The sequence below is a fragment of the Dromiciops gliroides genome, chromosome 2 (genome assembly GCF_019393635.1).
Source record: "Dromiciops gliroides isolate mDroGli1 chromosome 2, mDroGli1.pri, whole genome shotgun sequence".
Taxonomy (NCBI): domain Eukaryota; kingdom Metazoa; phylum Chordata; class Mammalia; order Microbiotheria; family Microbiotheriidae; genus Dromiciops; species Dromiciops gliroides.
This window is the reverse complement of record NC_057862.1, coordinates 683,523,904-683,550,056: the sequence shown is the minus strand read 5'-3', so window position 1 is coordinate 683,550,056 and position 26,153 is coordinate 683,523,904. Positions and strand designations below refer to the sequence as shown.

Sequence of the window (26,153 nt, the reverse complement as noted above, 5' to 3'; positions counted from 1 at the left end):
ACAAAGAACTGGAAACTAAGGGTGTGTCCATCAATTGAGGGATGGATAAACAAATTAGGGCATACTGAGGTGATAGAGTTGTACCATTGTACTTCAAGAAATGATGAAAGGGATGGTTTCAGTGAAACTTGAGATGATTTGTATGAACTGATTCAGAGTCAAATGAGCAGAACCAAGACAGTCTATAAAATAACAATATAAAGGCAAATTTGAAAGCCTTAAAGGACTCACTCTGACCAAGCATGATTCCTGCCTGTCTCCTGATGGAGAGGCAGGTACAGAATAAGACATATTTTGGGGTCATGGCAATGTGAGAATTGGTTTCTGCTTGACTTTGCATATAAGGGTTTCATTTTTTTCCCAATGGGTAAGGGAAAAAAATTGAATTGTTTTCATTGAAAAAAAATTAATTATTTTTTAAAGTGGAAAGGGGGCAGCTAGGTGGTGCAGTAGATAAAACACCTGCACTGGATTCAGGAGGACCTAAGTTCAAATCCAGCCTCAGACACTTGACACTAGCTGTGTGACCCTGGGCAAGTCACTTAACCCTCATTGCCCTGCAAAACAAAAACAAAAAAAGTGGAAAGGGTTGCCTTGAGTGACAGTGAGTCTAGGGGTCTTCAAGAAAAGGCTGGCTGACCATGTGTTCAGGATCTCTTATTCAGATACGAGTTTAACTAGATAGTAATTGCGGTTCCTCCCAACTGAGATTCTGGTGTCTGTTGTTGTTGTTAATTATCATCATCGTCATTATCAACCACTAATTATCTAACTCTTAAATGGGTGTAAAGGGCTTACACACATTATCTCCTTTCATTCTCACAACAGTCATGTGAAGTAGGTGGTATTATTTTCCCCATTTGACAGATGAGGAATCTGAGGTTAAGGGGAGACTCACTACATTTCAAGGCAACCCTTTCCACATTAATATTGATGATGACAGATTGTAATGAAGCTGAGCAGGTTTTCTGGAAATTGTGTTATTCCCAACTAACTCATTAAAGTTGGAAAGTTAACTCCATAGTGGAAAGAGCACTAGATTTAAAATCAGAGGACTTTCTATCATTTAGAAGCTCTGTCACAATGGACAAGTAAATTCCTCTATCTGGTCTTCAGTTTCCTCATTTGTAAAATGAAGACGATGGGAAGGATCAGCTTCAAGGTGCCAGTCAGTTCTAATATATGATCCTGTTATTTTAACCATGGGACAACAATCAATGCATTTTTACAAACTCAATTACAGGCAAGGATAAAGAATTCACATCTCCCAACATCCTCTTAGGGAAAATGTGTCTTTTTACATGGGGGCAAACACAAAAAACATTTTCTAATTGCCCACCACACTTGGCCTTGGCTAAGCATTCCATCTTGTTTAGAAGCACCACTGGTGACCAGCTTCCTAGCATTTCTATTAATAGTACTCAGTTCCAATTTTTGTATTCTTTTCAACTATGCCAATAAACTGATCATGCAAAACACATGTGAGCTATCCCTAGAGGGTCAGCTAATGATTCTAGCACAGTGGGAAGATGGCAAAGAGGATCCAGCTTGAATAATGGAAATCGACTTGGGGCTCCAGCTAGGAACTGTGTCAAAACTTCAGCACCTCATAAAATGCTCTTTCTTTGAGGATTGGTGAAGCTCATGCCCAGCTTGCCTGCTTGCATTTCAGATCAAAGGCCAGGCTGATGAGATCTGGATACAGTGATGAAGGGTCATTTATAATGTGTAAATCCTTCAAGTGAGGAACTAAACTATGAACAGAAGTCTTTTCCTTGAATCATTGAAACCAGACTTGGAAAGTGTGGCAGAGTCCCTTTGGTACATCTGTGGGCAACATGAAGTCCACGAAACCTTCCTAGAAATTTGTCTCATTGCAGTAAAAATGAAGCTAGGATGGGGCACTGGCAATTAGTGACCCACTTACTGTGGTAGAGTGGCATGTGGGATGGGTTTTGAGTCAGAAAGCTTAGATTCAAAGCTTGCCTCCCTTGCTTAATAGTAGTGTGGCTTGGGACAACGTACTTAAGTTTCCTCATCTGTAAAAATGGGGGATACTGTGACCTACATCACAAAATTGTTGCAGGAAAAATCCTTCAAAATTTACATGAATGCAATTCATTACATGAAGCCTTCCTGGATTGTGCCTTCCCTCCCAAACTACCTTGTCTTTAACAATTCTGTGCATAACCACTTTAAACGTATTGTCTATACACTTATACACATTCATACTTCTGGTCTTCTCCATAAGAATGTAAGTTCTTTGAGGGTAAGAGAATGTGTTTTTTCTTGGTCTTTGTCACCTCAGCCGTTTGCACAGTGCCTGACAAATAGTAGGTGCTTAATGAATGCTTATTGATTGATTGATGAGCAGAGAAAGGAATGGCTAACAAGATGCAGTAACAGAAGAATATTAAGTATCTAATTCTTCTAAGAGATAAGTCAACATTTACCCATCTCAGCCCTCACATCTCATGCAAGGCTGTTCCCTGACCTTACTCACAAGGTTGTGCTCTGGCACAACCAGGAGATGAGGCAGATTTCCCAAGAGACTGAACACTATTCTCTTGGGTTTTCCTACATGAAATAAGATCCCACACCCCATGAGTAAAGGGGCCTTCCTAAGCCTTCTTCAACTGAGTCCCCAGATTGATCTAATCCTGCAGTCTCCCCAGTAGGTCCCAACAGATAGAGTGGGAAAAGGGAAGGGATAGGAGGGAGAGAATGGAAGATAGCCACTCCTATATTCTAGATAAGGATGATCCCTCATGTAACTTAGGGTTCAACCAGCACATATGTGGAAGAAATGTGACTGGGTAACTGAAGGAAGAGGAGGGGGAGGGGAGAAGGAGGGAACAAGGGGAAGAAGAAGGGAAAAAGGAAGAAAAAAGGAAAGAGCCCAGGAAAGACAAGGGAGAAGGGAAGGAAAAACACATTCAGTTAGAGCTGCCAGCCAGACCCCCAGCCAGGGCTCCTTTCCCAACATGGGTAATTCAAGGACACAGCCAGCCCAGCTGAGGTGGAGACATTACAATGACCCCCATGTTCCGTCTGCACAATTAAACAGGCTCTACTATTGTCAATTCCAACCAGCCAAATAAAACCACTGGCCAAGCCCAGAAATTGAACTCTAAGATTATTCAGGAAAAGAATTGTCATAAAGGCACTGCCTGGTCTTCTGCCTCTTCTAGGGACCTAGTTACTACTTAGTGTCATAGGCTCATAGATCCAAGGCTATGGAAGGGACCCGAGAGGTCATTTAGTCCAACATCCTCATTTTATAGATGGGAAAACTGAGACCCAGAAATGTTTAGTGACTGTCCAAGGTGCTAGAGTGCCAGTTCTAGAAGGAGAGGATGGAAGCCCCAACGTACAGAATAAGTCCACCTTGTGTAGATATGGGAGATGCTTCCATCAGAGAAAGTAGCATCTCTTGTTTCCTACATTTGTCAGGATATCACTCCACCATTCCTTCTTCTTTTGTTTTTTGTTTTGTTCTGACAATGCCCTTTACCAACCTGATGAAACAAGCCAAAACCCTCCTAGAATACCAATAACTCTGACCATGTCAACCCTCCTACTCAGTGACCTCCAGTGATTGCATGGTACCTCCAAGATCACATATATGGTCCCCTGAAAGGCATCTCTTGGTAACCTAGTCCCTTCCTACCTTTCTGGCCTTTTTATACTTTATTCCCCTCCATGTCATATTTGTGCATGTCCAGCCTCAAAGAGCTTGCCAGTTATCCACTCGGCTCTCAACTTCAGCCACACCCTTCTTTCTCTGGCTTCTCTATTCCCTCCAAGTCTGTTAATCTCCCATAAATCCCAACAAGACCTTCACTACCACTCCCATAGGGGTTAGGATTACAGCATGGTGGTGCCCACATACTTTTCAGCAATGAAATGAAAAGCAAGTGGTAGGACTTCCAGCTTCAAGAGAGAAGTAAGGTCCAGTGTAAGAAATGATGAAGAGGATAGTTTCAGAGAAACTTAAGAGCTTACTTGAACTGATGCAGAGTGAGGTGAGGAGAAAGAGGAGAGTAAATTCTACAAGCATTGGAAAGACACAAAACTTTTAAAATTTTAAGAACTCTGATCAATGGAAAGGCCAAACAAGATGGGGAATGGGAAGAAGAGAAAGTAGATTTTTAATTGAAAAAAATTAAATTAAATTTTAAAAAGAAAAGTCAAGCCCAAATGACTAAGTAATTTGTTTGAAGTCACCTGGAGCCTTGTGACAGAGCTGTAGATAGGGCCAGGTCTCTATCCTTGTCAGGTTCTGCAATTTACCCCTGCATATGAAGGGAAACAGACCTATGTTATACTAAGCTTTAAGTGATAGACAGAAACTTAATAAAAGAAAGATAAAGGGTGATATTCAATGGCAAGTGTCATCGGAAAAAAACAGCAATGAAATTGTAGATTGGGAAAGGGGAGAGGAGGCAGCTAGATGACACAGTGGATAAAGCAATGTCCCTTGAATTACGAAGACTCGTCTTCCCGAGTTCAAATCTGGTTACCTGTGTGAACTTGGGCAAGTCACTCAACCTTGTTTGCCTCAATTTCCTCATCTATAAAATGAGCTGGCGAAGGAAATAGTAAACCAGTCTTTGAGGAAAACCCCAAATGGTGTCATGGAGAGTCAGACACCACTGAAAAACAACTACAAAGGGGAAAGGACAGGGAAAGGTGAGTAGCTGAAATAAAATGTATTCGTATTGAATGGAGCCTGTGGAACTCAAAGGAGAATCTGTATAGAAGATCTTAAAAGAATTCATTAATTTCATGGGAGGTTATGTTCCCTCTAATTAGCCAAGCATTGGGTTTGGTATAAGAAAAAACCACTTCTGAACAGTTGGAGTTGTCACAAAATGCAGTGGAAAGTAGTGGGCTCCTCCCCATTGATAGTCTTTGAGCAAAGACTGGATGACATGTCAGGGATATTGGATGGGTCTTCATGGTCGGCTACAGCCTGGACAAAAGCCCTCACAGGCCCCTTCCACCTCTATGATTCTGACCCAAGAGATACCCTTACTTAATGCATGTCTTACCTAAAGTAATGAGGGGGGGGAAGTAATGGGGAGGCTTCCAATGCATTCAGTGGCTCTACAAGGGAACCACGGAAATTAGGTTACACAGGACGAGGGACAGCTAGGTGGCACAGTGGATGAAGCACTGAGCCTGGATTCAGGAGGACCTGAGTTCAATTCTGGCCTCAGACACTTGACACTTACTAGCTGTGTGACCCTAGGCAAGTCACTTAACCCTCACTGCCCAGCAAAAAAAAAAAAAAATTGCACAGGCTGCTGTTATAGACAGAGAGAAATTAAAGATGGAGGGACTTATAAAGATGAAGGGAATGCCTTCATTGATCAGATCAAGTAAGCACCTAAGTGGCCAAACGTCTAGGGACTGGTCACATAGTCCCCTGGGAGATAAAGCTAAATTAAGTGAGAGGGGAGTCATGACACAGAGGTTGGGTGACGATGCTAAGCACAGATGGTCAGAAGCTTCACACCCCTGGAGGCAGCAGCAGTAATGACCAGATGGGGGAGAAAAAAGAGTTGCCTGTGTTGTGCAAATGTGGCTTGACCTGTAATCTAAGTGAGTAGATTGGAAGACAGTGGCATGCATTTTATATTTCACAGAATATAGAAGCAAGTCTGATCATCAGAGACAGCCTCAGGTACTCTGAGCTAACTTTATTATAATCCTGTAGCTTCCCCAAGAGAAGAGAGAGGATTTCCCATGAATGTAGGCCATTTGCTTCCCGGATGACTAAAAGAGCCTGAGCTTGCATTATCATTCTAAGTGAAATCAAGCTCACAAGGAGAGTCCATGCCTACAAGATGAAATGGACGCTGAAACTCACAGCAACTCGTTCCTCCCCACCCCTTGGGTCCCTCCCTCCCTCTGATTGGAGGGGGTGGAGGATGAGCATTAGAGAGCTCCTCCCAGATCATCCAGTAAGGCAGGGGTCCAGAGCAGCCTCCACACCCCAGGGCAGGACTACATCATACCCCACCTCCCATTTTCAGCTACTTTGGATAAGTTGTCTTCCCCCAGTCAGTTGTGAGTTGCTTAAGGGTGGAAACTCTTTTTCTCTTTCTTTCTAATCACAGAGCTTAGGACTGTGCCTGGTACACAGTTGGTGCTTAATAAATGGTTACTGGCTGAGGCTACAGCCATCTGCTCTACAACCTTGCCCCAAACAAAGAAAGGGAGGCATAATGTGGGGCCAGAGGAAAAATGCTTGCCTCCCAGCTGGCCCAGTAGGCAGAGAGAGAAGTGATCTGGGAGGCTATCAGCCAGCTACCCTTGTGCTCTACAGTGACACCTAGTGGTTACAGGAGTTGTTTTCCCCAAAGTAAATATTTGAGGTAGATTGTGCAAATGTTATCAACCCCATTTTCTTTGGCAAGGAAGACTGGGGGGAGGGGGAGCACTTTATCCATGTAGGGAACTCCCAGTGAAGAAACCGCTTCCATTGATGTAGATTTAAACTTGCTCTGGGACTTGAACCCAGGTCTTCCTGACTACTGGTGGTTTACAGATCAGGAAACTGAGGACAGCAAGAGTTGAAGGGAATCATATAGCAAAAGGTGAGGGGTAACAGGTGGGGAGCCAAGAGCAGAATGTTAAAGACCTGAAGGAAGGAAAGTCTGTAACATGCTGGATTAAAATAAATTAAAATCCCAGTCAATGGAATCTACCCCAGTTTCTTCCAGGCACCATTTTCTAAGATTGACTAGTCCAGAGCTCTAGGGCCAGCTCAGCTGTGGAACTCTTAGAATCATGGCATCTGTGGGTAGGAAGGTTCTCAGCAGTCACCGGGTTAATATCATTCAACCGATAAGTCCTTGGAGAGGGGGGAGGTACATACTTAACTCCACTGGCCAGAAGTACAACATGCTATAGAAAAGGACCCGAGTTCTGATCCTGCCCTTGATACATATGGACTGTGTGACCCTGGGCAAGTCTCTTGGCCCCTCAATGCTCTAGGCAACTTCCTGATATCACAAGCTACAGAGAAGGTACCAGCCCGCCTTGGCACAAGTTTTCCCATCCAGGAGGTCCTCGTAGCAATGAAATCACAAGTCTAGTCCCTATCATTTTTCCTTCTAGGCTTACAAAGCACTTTGATCAAAAGATTCTATAGGGAGGTGATGCAAAAACTCTTGATCCCATTTTACAGGTGATGAAACCATCCCAGAATGCTCAAGAGCTTCCCCAGAGTCCCCTGGCTGATATATCTTAGAGTCTGGCTCAAAGAAGACATGGCCCTTGCCCCTTAGAGAGCTCACAGATGAACAGATGGTCACTAAGGGCCTTTCCAGGCCTAGATTTTCGTGACAGAATATCAGATGTGTTTGCCCGGCAACAGTGTGTTTGGGAGGAAGGCAGGCACCTAACAAATGATGGGGGTGCCTGTTTTAGGGGAACTGGGGGTGGGGAGTTACCTCCTCTCTCTACTTCCCCATCTGCAGTGGCTACATTTTGGGAAAGGAAGGGAATTTCCACTTGGACCTAGTCCTGATTGAGTACAAATCCTCGTGGGCAAGTTAGGAAGTGATAAGCAACAAGCCCCGCCCCCCCCCAACAAGGAATAAGCTTAAAATGCTCGAGATGAACCAAAATAGTCAACCCATTCTCAATCTGCTTTCCCTAAAGAACCCCCTCTCTGGAGTCCCCCAGGGCTGGATGTGTCAGGATGATAATGAAGTGCCGAGAGCAGCGTGTGAGTAATGGGACTTCCTCTGTTTGTCTCGGCGCTGGGTTGCTCAGGGCTACCAGACCACAGATCGGAGCCTGGCTTGCCAAAAATAAGAGCTCCCCGGACTGTGCGGCAGAGAGCACACACATAACCCAGCCCACTCTGCTCTCATGATCCAAGGCCGGCTCTGTCTCACAGCTTTCCTTCCTGTTACTTCCCTGCCGAGAAGGGGATCCAAGGAACCAAGGGCCCTGCATCTTCCTCATAAAGCCAGGGTGTTCATAAATACACATGCGTTCAAATATTCCGTTGGCCGAAGACCACAGGCTGACATCAGTTGCCAAGGAAGGACAATAAGCAAATGGGCAGAACAAAGTCCTGTTGACATAGTCACTGCTATGGATGATCATTCGTTAGCCTAAAGCAGTCTTTCTCATACCTAGATTTTTAAAAAACATTTTTATTTATAGTTTTGGTTCCATTTTGGGTTTTTTGGTTTGTTTGGGTTTTTTTTTTTTTTTTTTGCGGGGCAGTGAGGGTTAAGTGACTTGCCCAAGGTCACACAGCTAGTAAGTGTCACATGTCTGAAGCCAGATTTGAACTCAGGTCCTCCTGAATCCAGAGCCAGTACTTTATCCACTGTGCCACCTAGCTGCCCCCCATACCTAGATTTTGTTCTTTTCATTTTCGGTCTGAATCCGTAATATCATCAGGATGGAGAAATCCCAGTGTGAAAACTCTGTCTAAAATGTAGACTGGCAATCCAGCTGTGACTTAGAGTATTAAGAATAGCCTAGGGGGGCAGCTAGATGGCACAGTGGATAGAGCACCGGCCCTGGAGTCAGGAGTACCTCACTTACTAGCTGTGTGACCCTGGGCAAGTCACTTAACCCCAACTGCCTCACTAAAAAAAAAAAAAGAGTAGCCTAGGGCATGAAGAAGGGAAATGACTTGCCCAGAACCATTCAACCAGCTTATCAGTCGAGAACAAGTCAATAAGCATTTATTAAGCCCCTAACACATCTGGTTTCAGACACTTACTGTGGGACCCTGGACAAGTCACTTAACCCTATTTATTTGCCTCAGTTCCTCATCTACAAAATGAGCTGGAAAAGGAAATGGCAAACTCCAAATGGGGTTTACAACAACATACCACAAACATTTGTATGTATTACAGAATTTAAATATATCATTTTCTAACAGCAGCAGCAGCAGCAGCAGCAGTAGTAGTAGTAGTAGTAGTAGTAGTAGTAGTAGTAGTAGTAGTAGTAGTGGCTAATAAGACTTTATATAATATTTAATGGTTTGTGAAGCACTTAACAAATATTATCCCACTTAATCTAAATACTCAGCATTGAAGGATTTTTCCTGGGAGTAAGAAGAGACCTCATCAATCATCTAAATAGGAACAGGAACCTTCTCTAGAACGTCTCCAAGAAGTGGGCATTCAGGCTGTGCTTGGAGATTTCAAGTGAGAGCCCCCAGCCCCTCCACAAGCAGGCCATTCAGCAGTGGGACAGCTCTTATTGTCAGGTGTTTTTCTTCCCACTAAACCTCCACTGGACTCTTTGGATCATCTCCTGCCCCACCTCCATTGCTCCTGGTTCTGCCCTCTGGGGCCACAAATAACAAAGCTGATCCCCAGTCTTTTGACAGCCCTTCTAATACCTCAGGACAGCTGTCATCTCCTCTCCAGGCTAGTCCCCTCCAACCCATCCTCCTATGACATGGATTGGAGGCCCTCCCACATCCTGTTTGCCCTGCTGCAGCGAGTCTCCTCTCTATCAATGTCCCTCTTAAACTGTGGTGCCCAGAACTCAACACAAGGCTCCAGATGTGGACTAGGATGGTCCTTCCAAAGCCAAGGGAGCCCAGTTCAAACAATCTACACTTAACAACCAACTCGTAAACAGGTCCCTAATTAATGAAGGAGCTCACTGTTCCTCCCAGGGATGCCATGAGGCCCTCTGCCAAACCTTAGGAACACATATGAAACATTTAGCTGTCAGATTGCAGCTGAATTGAAAAGCACCAGGATGCAGGGGCCCTGTTGTCTGTCTCAAAGGCTACTTCCAAGGTTACACAACTCTTTGATTTGCCACCACTGCTGGAGAGGACCAGCCCATGAGGACAGGAAGCACAGATGACATCATATGTTGTTCAGGGTCTATCTAGAGCCAACAAAACTGACAGGCTCCCCCACCCCTAAGCCCAGCCAGGAACCTGGACTGAGTTCAAGAACTTAACACAACATGTCTCTATTCTGGGATGCGGCCATTGTGCCATTGTATGCCCTGGCCCGGCCAAGTTCAGCCTGGGCTAGCGCTTATTGACTGTAGCCCTTTTTCCTCCATTGATTCCAACCCCCCATTATCTGCATAGAAGTGAGTGTTTAGACAACGATTCAGGCCAGATCAGGGGCCAGTGAGTTCAGAGACCCATTAATTACCCTCCACAGTTGTTTGGATTGTTGAAAGTTCAAGCCCTCGGCCAAAGCCAGCCCAGCTCTTCCTCTGCAGATACTTAAAGGACCTCCTCCCACAGACACTCCTCCATTTTAGGGGCAGCAGCGAGAAGCTCTGAGGAGCCAAGTCCAAAAGGTGGTTTCAGGGGCATTTTTTAAAGGCAGCCAAGGTTGGTGAAAAGCTGGCAGACACATCAGAAGCTTCTGAGGCCCTCACAGAGGGAGTTTGGAAATTCAAGATGGCAACCAGCAGGGAGGCCAAGTGACCCATGGGATGCCCTTGGCTCCAAATCAAGGTAGCACGACGAAGAAGATCCAAGGTAGGAAAATGATACCTAGCTGACCTGCGGGCTTCCCACTGTGGATGTCGCCAAGGAAGCTTGGCCCAATAGAAAGAGTGATAGACTGGGAGTCAGAGGACATGGATTCAGGACCTAGCACTGTGGCCCTGAGCAAGTCACTCATCATCCTGGGCCTCGGTTTCCTTCTCGAAGGTCCCTTAAGGCTCTGAATCCCATGATCCTACAGGGGTGTTCAGGCCAAGAAGAGGATCCTCCAAGCTAGAAGAGCAGGAACAGCCATTAGAAGGAAGAGGAAGAATGATTCTCAGAGGAAAGGAGAGACCGGAAAGAATTTGTGAAGGACAGCTAGCAGGAGAAGGGGCTGGGTGACATTAACGTGGCAAAGACACGTGGATGTGGAAAATGAGGAGAGAGAAAATGGCTTGTAATGGTCAGTCTGATCTAACCATCTCCCCACCTAACCATTAGACAGTAAGTTTCTTGAAGGCAAGGATGATGTAGGGAGTGAGCACTCCTGACTCTCCAGGCTTTCTCCACCATGACCCCAAGCAGGGGCCTGCATTCCTTCCCCTCCCCCATTTTGCAGCTTCCCTTATTAGGATGGTACCTCCTTGAACACAAGGCCTGCCTTTCTTTCATAAGTATCTGTTATCCCAGATTTGGGAACAGTGCCTAGCATATTGTGAGCACTTTTTTTTTTTTTCCGGCAATGAGGACCAAGTGACTTGCCCAGGATCACCCAGCTAGTAAGTTTCAAGTGTCTGAAGTCAAATTTGAACTCGGGTCCTCCTGAATCCAGGGCTGGTGCTTTATCCACTTCAGTGCCACCTAGCTGCCCAGCACATAGTGAGCCCTTGTGGATTTGGCTTGACCAACTAGCTTTGTGACCTCAGGCAAGTAACTTAATTAATCTGGCCTCAGTTCCCTCATCTGTAAAATGAGGGGTGTGGAATAGTCGACCTCTAAGGTCCTTCCTAATGCTGAATTTGTGCTCCTCTATGAACAAATACCCAGAAAGGGTCATTTAGTGCCTTCCGATGTCCAAAAGAAAAAAAAAAAAGATGGGGAAAAAGAGGGAGGGGAGGGGAAATGAAGGCGCTGAGACAGCTGAATGGGTCTTCTCACCAGAGTTCTTTTGTCTATCAGTGCTCAGCTCACAAGTTTCCAGCGGCTCCCCACCCCCCTGCTGTGGCTCCAGGGACACATTCCAGCCTGTTATTCACAGTCCTCCACAGTTCATTTCTGCTCTATCTCTCCCACTTGCTCATCACTCCCTGCTGTCCTGAGGACATTCTGACAACACTTGGGGCCTCCGCACATGAAGTTCCTTCTTGCTTCTGCAAAGCTTTCCACTTGGCAGGATACATTCCCCCTTCCTTCCCAAGCCCAGGTCAAATCCCGTGTCTCCGTGAAGCTGTCCATGACTAACACAAGGTACACTTAAAGCTCCCTCCTCTAAGTGTATTAAAGTAGCAGCTTTGAATCATGACAACTTGCTTCCAGTCCTGACTCTGACATGTATGAGCTGTGTGAGGCCAGACAAGCTCCTCATCCTCTCAGTCTTGGTTTCTCCAATGGAAAATGAGGATAATAGCCCCTAATTCACAGGGTTATTGCGAAGCTCAAATAAGGTGATATGTGGAAAGTGGTTTGCAGACCTTAAAGTGCTATATACATATGAGCTATTATTGTTACTATTTGCCACCTTATGCTGTTCATTAAATGGTTTGTGCTCCTCTGCTTTGTCTCCTTGTTGAGATTACAAACTTGAGGGGCAGGGACCACTTCATTCCTTCCTCGTGTATCTTCCACCAATCAGTCAATTAATTAACAAGCATTTTTAAGGGCCAACTGTGTGTCATTCTAGGAATGGGGGACACAAGTACAAAGAATGAAATAATCCCTTTTTTGTGGGGCAATGAGGGTTAAGTGACTTGCCCAGGGTCACACAGCTAGTGTCTAGTGTCTGAGGCTGGATTTGAATTCGGGTCCTCCTGAATCCAGGGCCAGTGCTTTATTCACTGTGCCAGCTACCTGCCCCTAGAGCAATAATCCCTTCTTAAACCAGGAGACAACTCAACCAACAGCCGGCCATTCCAAGGACCGGAAGTTTCTTACACTTCTAAGATTTCATGATTCTACAGAACTGAAGCCAACATTTAAGTACAAAGGCCAAGGGGAAATCACTGAACATCAGGCATGGAAGAATCATCAGTGGTCAATCTGTCGAGTCAAACTTCAACAAGTATCTCAACTGCAACACCCCCAACGAGCCATCTTCCACACTGGGCTTGGAGGTCTCCTGGGAGGGGCAGCCCATTGCCCCTCCAAGGCAGCCCTCTCTACTGGGAGACAGCATTCATGGTAGGAATATCTCCCCTTCCATCTTAAGCTTGCTCTGGGAAAAGAAGACGTCAGATGAAACAATGTTATAGTGGGCAATCGGGAACAATGTTATGAATGGATGGTTGATTGTATGGCATTTCAGAAGACTGAGTTTTGTTATAATCTGATAACATCATTGTGAAAGGCTGGCTGTGACAACTTTATGAAGGATATGTCTAAACAAAGAATATTAAATATTAAATTATTGTCTGATTTATAATTTAAGTTCTATTAAATGATTAATATGCATCAAAGAAATATACTCTTCCCTGCACGACACATCGGGAGTACTGGAGCCACATTAAAAAAGACACTATTAGTCAGTCACTTCCCACTTTTGAGGTTGAGGGGAAATTCTGACTCTGGTTTCAAAAAAGACTAAGTCACTTTCCAGCTGAGGGATGTCCCTTCTCTTCTTTTTGATTATCCTTGTCACACTCATTCACTGTCTAGGTGGAATGCTTCCCTCTCCCCCCCTCCCAAATCAATTCAAGGTAGCTGCTGTTTGAAACTACAATCCTGAAAGGCAGTTTGTAGCAAACAGCCCTAAAACAGAGCCAGCAATGGCAGTGGACACAGCCAGGCTGCAGGTCTCCCAACACCACCACCAACACCCCAGGCTGTATTGTCATCTTAGCTATTCATCACCACCAAACCTTAGGATGGAGGGGCTTTAGTCCAACACCAGCCAAGTTCAATATGGGTCACAAGTGTGAAGAGGCTGCCAAAGAAATGAATGCGATCTCATCATCCCTTAGAATGTTGGAGCTGGGAGGGACTTCAGATATCCTCAGCTCTGACATTCTCATTCTACTGGAATGAGGAAACCAAAGCTTGGAAACCGAATGAGACTTGCTAATGAGGCCACAGTTAGGCACTCAAATGCTGGACTCTTAATCAATAAGCATTAATTAAACACCTACGGTGTATCAGACTTACAGATACTAAGGGCTGAGGACTTAAAAACAAACACAGAAGATTCTCTGGCCTCAGAAGGGGGAGACCACATATATACATAAAAGCCTATTTTTAACAACGCATTAAGTTGGCTGGATCAGAAAAGGCTCCAGCAATGGAGAGCCTCCATTAATTGAAATTCAATGTCCTGATTTGCATAATAGTGGATGGAGTGTAGAATTTCAAGTCAGGAAAACCTGAGTTCAAATCTTGCCTAAGATGCTAGCTGTGCAATTCTGAGCAAGTCATGGGGTAGGATGGGGAGGGAGGGAGAAAAATTTGAAACTAGAAATCTTATAAAAACAAATGTTGAAATCCAGCCTCAAACACTTGACACTTACTAGCTGTGTGACCCTGGGCAAGTCACTTAACCCTAATTGCCCACAAAAAAAAATGTTGAAAACTATCTCTACATGTAACTAGAAAATAATAACATACTTTTATAATAAAAAAAAGCAATACTGAGCAAGTCATTTAACCTCTGTGGGCCTCAGATTTCTCATCCATAAAATGAGAGACTTGGACTTGGCCTCTAAGGTAGCAACCAGCTTGTGAAATATGATTGTGAATGATGATGGTGGTGGTGGTGATGATATTTTCATATGACTTTAAGGTTTGCAAGGCACTTTATCTACTTTAATTTCATGTGAGCCTTATAGCAATCCTGTGAATTTGGTACTATTATGATCCTCATTTTATAGATCAGAAAACTGAGGCCCAGGAACCTCATTTTACCCAAGATCACACAGGCAAGAAGCATTTGAGGCCTAATATGAACCCTGGTCCTCTGACTCCAGACAGTGCTGGAAGCCAGCACTAGGGGATTAACACACACACACTCTCTCTCTCTCTCTCTCTCTCTCTCTCTCTCTCTCTCTCTCTCTCTCTCATACACACACACACACACACACACACACACACACACACACACACACACACACACCACTATAAACCTGGATCAAGTTGACTCTGGGGACAAAATGTGAAGCAGAGGACTAAGTCCATTAAAAGAGGTGGGGCTGGGGGGCGGGGTTTAAGAAAAATTAAAGCCAATACTATTGTGCCATAAGAAATAATGAAAGGGACAGTTTCAAAGAAACTTAAGAGGAGCTGTATAAACAGATGCAAAGTGAAACCAACAGAACCAGGAGAAGGTTATATACCAACTCACATTACCAAGACAGCTTTGAAAGACTTAAGAACTCTGGCCAGTGCAGTGACCAGTGAGCAGCCACAATTTCAGAAGACTCATGATAAAGCCAGTAACACTTTAAGGCATGCTAGAGAAGAGATGTCTTTTGCTTTTCGCTGCATCCCCAGTGCTTAGAATAGTTCCTGAAATGTAGTAGGCATTCCATAAATGTTTACCCAATGACTGACCCAAGATATAGGCAGCTAGATGGAGCTGTGGATAAAGGGAGGGACCTAGAGTCAAGAAGACCTGAGTTCAAATTCAGCCTCAGACACTAGTTGTGTGACCCTGGGCAAGTCACTTAACCTCATGTTCTTCATCTGTAAAATTAAGATAATAGTAATACCTCTCTCCAAGGCTTATTGTGAGGCTAAAATGAGATCTTTGTCAAGTGCTTTGTCAACCCTAAAGTACTGTATAAATGGTAGGTATTATCCTATGTTGTAAAGAAGTTACTCACCAGTAATGCAGGAGGTTCCTTATCCAAATCAATTAGTAACATGTTGTAATATGTTCTTTGTTCTCGAAGAAAACCATGACATAGGGAGGTGATATCATGATTTGCAATGAATTAAATTTAAGTGAGGAAGTGGTACAAAGTCACCAGCCTCACTCTTTTCTCTAGAGTCATCTGGGTCCAGTGACAAGATATGTATCAGGACCACTGGAGATGGCCCCAGATGTTTAAAGCAATTGGGGTTAAGTGACTTGCCCAGGGTCACGCAGCTAGTAAGTGTCTGAGGTGAGATTTTAACTCAGGTCTTCCCAATTTCAGGGCTAATGCTCCATCCACTGCAACATCTAGCTTCCCAACCTTATCTAGGATGTTCCCAATGAAATCCTTATTCCTTTACAAAGTAATTTTGGGGAGAAGGAAATATGAGAATCAGGAAGAGCTTTTCAAGGCTCAACTCAAAAGCCGCATCAAGAAGGAGGAGAGGGCAGTAACAATTGGGGAGAAGGGAGGGGGAAGAAGTCAAGAGAGACTTCCTAAAGGAGATATCTCCTAAACTGTGCTTTGAAAGAAACTACGGATTTCAAGAGATAAAACTGAAGATGGAAGAACATTCCAGTCATTGGGGACAGCTTGTTCCTGATTTTTATTACTGAGCCATCTGAGCCGGAAATCTGTCCAGTGCTGAACACACTGGGATATGGGTTCAGAGTGGGGGCCAATGGGAATATCTTGACATTTAGCCTCAGAAGACCAGATGGGGTTTGGGTAGTCACTGGTCATCAGCTAGGACAGAAGCCATCTTGGCTCCCTGACAGCATGGGAAACTCAGATCCATCCCAAAAGGAAGAATGCAATGCGCTGGCTTCAAGAAGGACAATAGTCCAATGACTGACCCCCTGCCACATGCACTCAAGCCAAGAAGAAGCAGAAGGCTCATGGAAAGAGGCAAAGGACAATTAGCCAGCTGAAAGGGGTCGTGCTCACTTACTTCCAAATGCTAAAGATGAGGAATGGCCCCCACAAGGGATCTTGCCAAGGAGCTGGGGACTTGGACCAAGACCCAGGATGGAAATCTGAGCTGAGCCAATGGCCCTCTTTTCTAATTGTCACATTGTCTGTAGCATCCCCTTCCGAATGAAATCTCCATGCCTCAGATCCTCGGGCTGTTGATGCTATTATTTCTTTCCCAGAGCAGACAGGAATTTCATGGGAAGAGTTTAGAGAGGTCAAACCAGCCCCACTAAGTTATTAGTCATACACAACTTTACATTTCCGGCTTCCATGACTTTGCAAGGAAATGCATGCTCTCCTAACCTCCAAGATGCAAAATCTCTAGCTTCTTTCAAAGCACAGTTCAGAAGGCACCTCCTTTAGGAAGTGTCTCCTGACTTCTTCCCCCTTCCTACTCCCCAGTTGTTACTGCCCTCTCCTTCTTGAAGTTACTTTGTATTCCCTTGTATATACTAATGTGTGTGTATGTGTGTATATATATACATATATACACACATACACACATATACACACGTGTATATGTGTGTGTGTTGTCTCCCCTGATAGAGTGTAAATTCTTTGAGGGCAGTTTTACTTCAGTGTTTTTGTCTTTCTTTGTATCCCCAGTACTTAGCATAGTGCCTGACACATTGTAAGACCTACTGGTTGTTATCACACATAAGTGTTTCATTTTTGTCTTTGTGTCACCAAAGTCCGGCATGTAGTAGTCACTTCATAAATATTTACTGAATTAAACTGAGGTCTAAAGCAGGGACAAGGAGCAAATAATACAGGGATAACTGATTTCCTGCCTCTTTGCTTTTCTCCATTCATTCCCCCCACCTAAAGTATGTCCCTCCTGCTGCTTCAAAATTCTTCATGACCCAGCAATACCACAGCCTAATGAGAACTTGCCCTCTCTCTCACTTACTCTGTCCCACACATTTGACCCTCGGTACAGAATACCTTGTGTTATTACAAAACAAGCTATGAGGGCCAAACCTCTCCTACCTGGTGACATAGCTAAGAACAAAAGAGTGCAGGCAGCCTGGTACAACAGAACACATCCTGGTTTTGAAATCAGAAGACCTGAGTTCAAATTTGATTCTGCGTCTCTGCGTGACCTTAGGAAAGTGTTGGGTCAGTGTGGTCTAATGAATAGAATTATGGACTTTGAATCAGGAAGACCTAAATGTAAATCCTTCCTCAGATACTTCCTACCTGTGTGACCATGAATACTTCGTCTCTGTCTACCCCAGTTTCCTCATCTGTAAAATGGGAGTAACAATGGGACCTACTTCACACAATGTTGTGACAGTGTAATGAGAAAAGAAATATTCAAGTACTTTACAGACCCCCCACATCACTTATATTTGTCAGCTGTTATGATTTGTTATTGTTTAGTCATTTTATTTGTGTCTGACTCTCTGTGACCCGATTTGGGGTATTCTTGGCAAAGGTAATGGAGGGGTTTGCCATTTCCTCCTCCAGCTCATTTTATAGATAAGGAAACTGAGGCAAATAGTGACTTGCCCAGGGTCACTCAGCTATTAAGTATCCGAGGCCAAATTTGACCTCAAGTTTTCCTGACTTGCACTATCTACTGCACCACCCCATTGTTATTACTATTACCAAGTCATCATCTCTCAGGGCCTCAGGTCTTTATCTGTAAAATAAGGGGATGGCATTAAATGGGGTTTTTTTGTTCCAGCTCTGTCAGTGGTCCTAGAAGTAGGCCAAAAAAAAAAGAATCACAAAGGGCACGCAAAGAGATCATGTGCTTCCTGATGAGAAAGCCTCAGGCCCTCACTCAGAACCTGCTACGGTTTTACACATGATTCTAACAAAATTGGGCATCTCATTTCCAAACGCACAATAGCCAATTGTCAGTAAGAAGGATGCTACAGGCCACAGAAGTAGCAGCAGCTGAGAGCAAGGAAAAGGACAGAAAGGAGACATGAACAGAGGGCAAGGTGAGGGAAGAGGCATTTACAATTGAGGGACTCCCAAGGCCCCCATAGGAGGCTTCCTAGGAAATGACTCTTGAACCCATGGACAGAATAATGGGGCTTAGATCTTCGAATCCCCTCCCACTTGGAAGTCTGCTCCTCTGACCCACAAGCCGCTTGCCCTGTCGAGCTGAGCCAGGCCTTCCTCCCTTTCTCCAACTCGGCAGGGGAAGCATCCGTCACTGACACCAGTGCCATGTAAACAAGGTCATGAGAGGCGGTGGTGAGCCACAGAGCTTGGGAGCAGAGTGTGAGTGTCAGGCTGAAGGAAGGAGTCAGCATTGTGTGTGTGTGGGGGGGGGGGGCCAAAACGAGGCCAGTGGGGACAGAGCAGACATTAGCAGGGCAGGCTGGAGGAGTTGGGGAGCCAGCCCCAGATTCTGCAACGACTGGAAAATTCAAATCAAGCTATCCTCATCTCCTTGATGAATCTTGTTTCCTGGTGACACATCCGTACATCTGTTGGGCCAGATGTGTTGTCAAGAAACTTCAGCTCTGGATTCCCCAGAGAAAACAAACAAGGGAAAATGAAGAGAGTTTCATGAGAGACCCTCAAAAATGGTGGGGGGAGAAGAGGGCAGGGAAGGGACTCCTCGCTCTGTGTTGGAAACAGAGACTCCACAGCAAGGTGCCCATGTCTGAGAATGGCCCCTGGGCTCCTCTCCATGACTGCTGCAAGGGACGGTGGACCACTCCATGGCTAGCTGGCCACCTCAGGCACAGGGAACAGGAATGCAGGATGCTAAGCAGAGTTTCCTCATCTGTGCAATGGGGAGGTTGGAGTAGCTGATCTCCAAGGACCCCTCCAGTGCTATAGTCTAATTTCCCTCCCAGCTCTGACATTCTCTGTTCTGTGTTCTAGGATCTCTCCTAGATCGGAATTCTCTGTTCTGTGTTCTAAGATCTCTCTCAGCTCTGATGTTTTCTGTTCTATGTTCTACGATCTCATGGCTCTGACATTCTCCGTTCTGTGTTCTAGGATCTCTCCTAGATCGGACATTCTCTGTTCTGTGTTCTAAGATGCCTTCTAGACCTGACATTCTATGCCCCTGATCTTTTGTGTTCCATGTCATATGGTCCTATCCAGCTCCCACAGCCCATCTTCTAAGGTCTCCCCCAGTTCAGCCATTGTGTGCCTACATTCAAAAGTCCCTTCTAACTCTCCCATTCTCTGCTCTCCCTATATTCTAGGTTCTGAGGTCTCTCCCAGCTCTGACATTCTCTGTTCTATGTTCTAAGATCTCTCTTGCTGCTGAAGTTCTCTGTTCTATGTTCTAAGATCTCATGGCTCTGACGTTCTCAGTTCTGTGTTCTAATGTCTCTCATGGCTCTGACATTCTCTGTCCTGTGCTCTAATGTCTCTCATGGCTCTGACATTCTCTATTCTGTGTTCTAAGATCTCTCTCAGCTCTGATGTTCTCTGTTCTATGTTCTAAGATCTCATGGCTCTGACATTCTCTGTTCTGTGTTCTAAGATCTCTCTCAGCTCTGATGTTCTCTGTTCTATGTTCTAAGGTCTCTCAACATAAGTGCTGTGCTTTAGGATCCCTCCCAACTTTGAGATTCTGATTTCTCAAGCTCCTCCCAGTGTTGACAACCTTCCTTGAGAGATCTCTCCCAGCCCTGACAATCTAAAATTATCTGTCCTCTGTGAAGAATCACCTGAAGATTCCTACTTCGGGTAAAGTTTGGATGGGACAATCTCAAATGCCTCTTCTAACCCAAAGATTCTATGATCCTACATCCAAGTTCATTCTCTTGTCCCCTGCGCCCACCCCCCAATGAAATTCTACAAAGATGGAGGGAGAAGGACAGTATTTTTATGCTCAGATTTTCTTAGAAGCGAAAAGGTAGAGGCCCCACTACCCCAACCACCACAACCCAAAGGGCCAATGGCAAAGAAAGTGTGAACTGGCCACAAGGAAAATGCCCAAGTGCCTGTATTATCACAGAACAGGAGGAATAGATTAACCATATTTGCAACATTAAATATTTAATAACAAGTGACATTTATATAGCCCTGTAAAATCTATGAGCCTCTTTCAGGCTCACAGAAGCTCTGCAGGGACTTCAGAGAAAAGGGACTTTGGCCATTATTATTCCCTTTTTATAGACAAACACCCAGGGAGGTTATGACTTGCCCATGGTCCCACAGAGATAATTAGGGTCAGGTCTTAAACCCAGGTCCAGCAATCTCTCCTACTCTTCTTTCATCATAATCGGAGGCAATGGAGTGGAACCTCCTCATTCTAGAGATTAAGAAACTGAGGTACAGAGAGAAGTGGTACCTTATAGGATCATAGAACCACATATTCAGGGCTGGAAGGAACCTCAGAGCCCACTGAGTCCAACCCCCTCATTTTACAGAAGAGGAAATAAAGATATGGCGTGACTCATCCAGAACTCCACTGCCAGTGAGCAAGCATCTGGATACAGTCCTTCCTATCAACATTTCCACACTGGCATTTACCTAAGAAGTGGCAGAACTTACTAACTAAATGCCATTAGACATGGAGGGATGGATGGATGGAGGGATGGATAGAGGGATAGACAGATGGATAGATGGGTAGATGGATGGCTGGGTGGGTGGATGAATGGATGGATATAGGTAGGTAGGTAGGTAGAGATTGAACTTGTGATTTCATTGAGATAAGGAACTCCCAGGGCATTAGATTGCCAGGCATGGAGTCAGGAAGGTCTGAGTTCAAATCCAGCCTCAGACACTTACTAGCTGTGTCACCCTAGGCAAGTAACTTAGATAGAGTTTCCTGGAACACTGAGAGGCTAAGAAACTAGCCCAGGGTCACACAGCCATCATGTTTCTGAGGCAGAGTTTTATCCCAGCTTTCCTGGGGCCCAAAGCCTGCTTTCTATCCACTCCAACAAGTTGATTCTAGTCTAGACCTTTCAAGAGAATACAATGTTTATTCCTAGTGTAGACTTTCAAGAGAATACAATATTTAGTCTTAAGATATCCAAAGAGAACACAATTGAGGAGTTTTTTTCTACTCATTCAACAAGCATTTTTCACTTGTGGAATGAGCACCTACCAAGTATAAAACACTATACTCAACCCTGAAGAGAATCCCAGAAACAAAAAGCCAGGGTCTCTCAGGGAATAGAGAGGAGAGACACTGGAATAGAGAAGAGCATGTGGCAGAAGGAGAGGATGAACTCCAAGAGCATTTTACAGGGTAACTCTTCCATCTATTTGAAGCTAACCTCAGATAGATACTTGGCTTTAAAATGATCTGGGTACAAGCTAACTTCTGGGACTTTTCAGGTTCACTCAGATACCTTCAAAAGAAATGCCAGGAATTGCTGGTCCTCACACTAGGGTTTACAAACTCAGCAATCTAACAAAAGAACATTCAATTCAATTCAATTCAATTCCACGAAGCTCTCCTCAGAACCTCCAATGTGCCAAAGACTGTGCTAAGCCCTGAGCAACAGACAAAAAGGAAACATTTACTGATCACTAAGAGTTTACATTCCACAGGGGAAGAACGACACAAGTATGAGAAAGCAAAGCAAAAACAAAGCGATTCATTCCAGCTTAGGCACAGTTTGGTAAATTTCAGCATTGAAAAACACAACCGTTGGCTTTCATTCTTACATTCAAGAAATATTCAGAGGACACCTACTAGTACAGTGGAAATACTCCTAGATTTGGGGTCCCGGAACCTGATCCCTAACCAGGACTAGGGCTCCTAAAGCTCTGTCTCCCGGCTCTTTCAGGCACACTTAGGGCTCAGCCACATTGACAGATAAGGAAACTAACAACGGATCCTCCCTCTAAGACCCTTTATTTCATGAAGTGGCTGCCAATCCTCCAGGACCTATGCACCCCTGTCTACTCTGCTCTGGTTCCCACCTCTTTGAAGTTGACAGTAGTTGGCAGAAGCCCGAGGGCATTCTCTGGCTGGTAGGAAATGTTGGCAGGAGCTATAATGGTTTCAGTGAAAAATTTGGAAACAGCCCCTAATGGTTTCAAAGTTTCTTTAAGTAAGTAAACACACTCAAACCCAAGACCCACATCCCCAGTGGCTAGCCCCTATATCATTAGGGTAAGAGATAGTCAAGTTCAAAGACAGTTGCCTTCCAAATGGGCCAGCCAAAAAGAAGCTTTGTTTCTGGTTAATGTAAAGTACCCTCTGTCATTATCAGGGCTCTCAGTTGAATCTAACCCACAGCATGGTTTGGGACCGCATAGTTTTCCCCAAGGATAAGAGCTCAGTTCTCAAAAGATAAAAGATAAATAATCATTTCCTGAGAAGAGATAGCAATGGATTCCTAGGACTATACCCTAAGGACGTTACTGAAGCAAGGAAGGGGAAGACCAAACTACTCAAAGCTGTTTGATTTCATAATGGCCACACCAAAAAATATTTTTTAAATCCTAGAAATAACAATTGGGCAATAGCCGGACAAATTGGGCCACAGAGACATAATGGAATATGACAGATATAAAGAATTATGCACAGGAGATTTATGTGAGGTGGTAGAGAGAGAAAAAAGCAAAACCAGCCCCCAAAATAAATTATGTCATCTCAGAGGCAGAAGGATAGGTGGCCCTCAAACCTCTCCTTTAATATCTCCAGCAATTGGGAGCTTACTGCCCCTTAAGGCAGCTCTATATTCTTTTCACAACATTATACTTATATAATGACTACAGCTACCCCTTGCTCCAGAGACCTCCCCAGTAAAAGACTTCTGGTATCCTGGGTTCTTTTCCTTACCAGAGTTATGTGCCCAGAATCCTTAGCTCTCTCTCCAGGTCTCCTCCTCCCAACTGAATTTATCTTAAAAAGGTGATTTGAAGGAAGTTTTCGTGCTTCTTGCCCTGGGAAGGTGGGTGGATAATTTGTGATATTGATCCCAGAATTACTAGTTATAACTCTGATTCCCTGCCCTCAATCTAAACATACTGACCACATTTCCCATAGCGGGGATATCCCTAAAAGGTGACCTCAAAGAGCTAGAATAAGTTCCTATAGCTGGCCCAAAGGGCAGAGCCTGGAAACCAGAGCAGGAATGTCACCTGCCTGTTATTGAAATCCAGCAAATAAATCAATAAGCATTTATTAAGCACCCATTTTGTGCTGAGTTTTTCCACTGGAGAAGGAAGTGGTAAATCACTCCAGTGTCTATGCCAAGAAAACCCCAAATTGGGTCACAAAGAGTTGGACATGACTGAATAAATCTGTGTTAGGCAACTACACTATGTGGTGAGCATACAACAGTCCCTGCTCTCCAAGAGCTTACATTCTATTAAAGGTGACATAGATATAAAATTATATGCAAAACAAATACAAGCTATTTTGAGAGAATAGGGGAAGGCTCTACCATATGGGAAAGGGTGTTGAATCAGGAAAGGCCAGATGAGCTAGGTTTATCACCATCATCTCCTTTGTAAAGAAAGAAAATGTCATGGAAAGAATATAAAGCTAACTAAAATGAGATCAGGTTGCCTTATGAGGCAATGAGCTCCCTGTGACTGAAGGTATTCAAGGAAAGGCTTAATGATTACCTAATGACAGAGGGGCTGTCATGCATTGGGCAAGGGGAGTGGGTGAAGTAAGCTTTAGCTTTCCACCCAGCTCCAAGATTCTATGATTCTATATTTCAGTCTTTGTCAGAATAGCTGATCCATCTTACCAAATTCTTCTAATGTGAGGAGACAGCTAGATGGTTGGCTTAGGAAGGTCTTAGTTCCAATTCTGTCTCAGACTAGTTGTGTGGCCCTGAGTGAGTCACTTGACCTCTGCTTGATACCATTTCTTCATATGTACAATGGGAGTGATAGCACCTGCTTGCTCCCCAAGGCTGTTGTGAGAATAAAATGAGATCATATATTTGAAGAGCTTTGTAAATCTCGTTCGGTTCAGCACCGTATAGCAGAAAGGGAGAAAGGAAACACAGAACTTGGAATTAGAAGGGTTGAGATTGAATCTTAGCTCAATCAGTAAGAAGCTCGGACAAGTCACTTGATTTTGTCCGGCCTCAGTTTCTACATTAGGTTTTAGTCCAGAATGATCTCGAATGTTCCTTCCACATCTAAAATCCTATGACCCTTACTGGGCAGATGGGAAGTGAGCAAACCTTTTCCTGTGAGAATTTCATCCAGACCTAGGCTTCCCATCAATACCAACTGAGCTGGCGCAGGGGTGTCTGCTTGGGCAAGGCATGTGTTTCCACCCAGCAGAGAGCTGGGAGACAGAGCTCATGCACATGGATAGACATATATACCCTACATACAGCTTGCTTTGTATATATTTGTTTGCATGTTGTCTCCCCATTAGATCATTAGCTCCCTGAGGGCAGGGACTTTCTTTTACCTCTTTTTGTATCCCTACTGCTTAGTACAGTGTATGGCAAATAGTCTGGGCACTTAATAAATGTTTGTTGATAGATTCCCATCATTTAGCACAGTGCCTGGGGCAGCTAGGTGGTGCAGTGGATAGAGCACTGGCCCTGGAGTCAAGAGGACCTATGTTCAAATCCAGCCTCAGACACTTAACACTTACTAGCTGTGTCACCCTGGGCAAGTCACAACCCCAATTGCCTCAATCAATCAATCAATAAACAAACAAACAGAGTGCCTAACACATAGTAAGTGCTATATAAATTTTTATTGATTGATAGATTTTCATAATTGATCACAGTACCTAGCACATAGTAGGTGCTAAGTAAATGTTTAGTGATTAATTGATTGAGGTGCAAAGAGGTCAAACCAAGGGTTTTTTGATTAACATTTCTCCTATTACTGATCTGGAGCATTCTTTCATATAGTTGAGAAGAGACTGCAATTTTTTTTTTTTAGTGAGGCAATTGGGGTTAAGTGACTTGCCCAGGGTCACACAGCTAGTAAGTGTTAAGTGTCTGAGGCCAGATTTGAACTCAGGTACTCCTGACTCCAGGGCCGGTGCTCTATCCACTGCACCACCTAGCTGCCTCTTGCAAATTTTTTTTTTTTAATTCTTGTTCATATCCTTTGACCATGTGAATTGGAGAATGTCTTTTGGTCTTAAATGTTTCTTTTAGTTGTTGATAAAAGGCATCCTAAAAGTATTAGTGATGTTTTAATTGATTAAAGCTTAAGCTGCTTAAGTGATTAAAGCTTATAACTGCATTAAGACTTTTGGGACACCCTACATATCTTAGATGCTAATCCCTTATCAGAGATATTTGATACAAAGGGGTTTTTCCCCCAACTCCATTGTTTCTCTATTCATGCTAGTTGCATGAATTTAAGGTGGCACACTGGATGGAGTGCTGGGCCTCAGGTCAAGAAGTCCTGAGCTCATATCCTGCCTCTGACACTTAGTAGCTATATGACCCTGAGCGAGTCACTTAACTTGACTGCCTCAGTTTCCTCAAATGTAAAATGGGGATCATAATAGTATCTCCCTCCCAGAGAATCAAATAAGATCATATTTGTAAAACTTAGCACCTAGACTGACACATAGTGGGTGCTTTTAAAAATGCTTGTTTCCAGGGGCAGCTAGATGGTGCAGTGGATAGAGCACCGGCCCTGGAGTCAGGAGTACCTGAGTTCAAATCCGACCTCAGACACTTAACACTTACCAGCTGTGTGACCTTGGGCAAGTCACTTAACCCCAATTGCCTCACTAAAAAATAAAAAAAAATTTTTTTTAAATGCTTGTTTCCTTCCTTCTT

The 26,153-nt window shown here is 44.2% G+C and overlaps 1 protein-coding gene across 2 annotated transcripts in view; it reads right to left on the bottom strand.

Moving 5' to 3' along the window:
- Nucleotides 1–26,153, bottom strand: part of DPYSL2 (dihydropyrimidinase like 2) — a 144,732-nt gene that overhangs the window by 52,421 nt on the left and 66,158 nt on the right. The window lies entirely within an intron of this gene.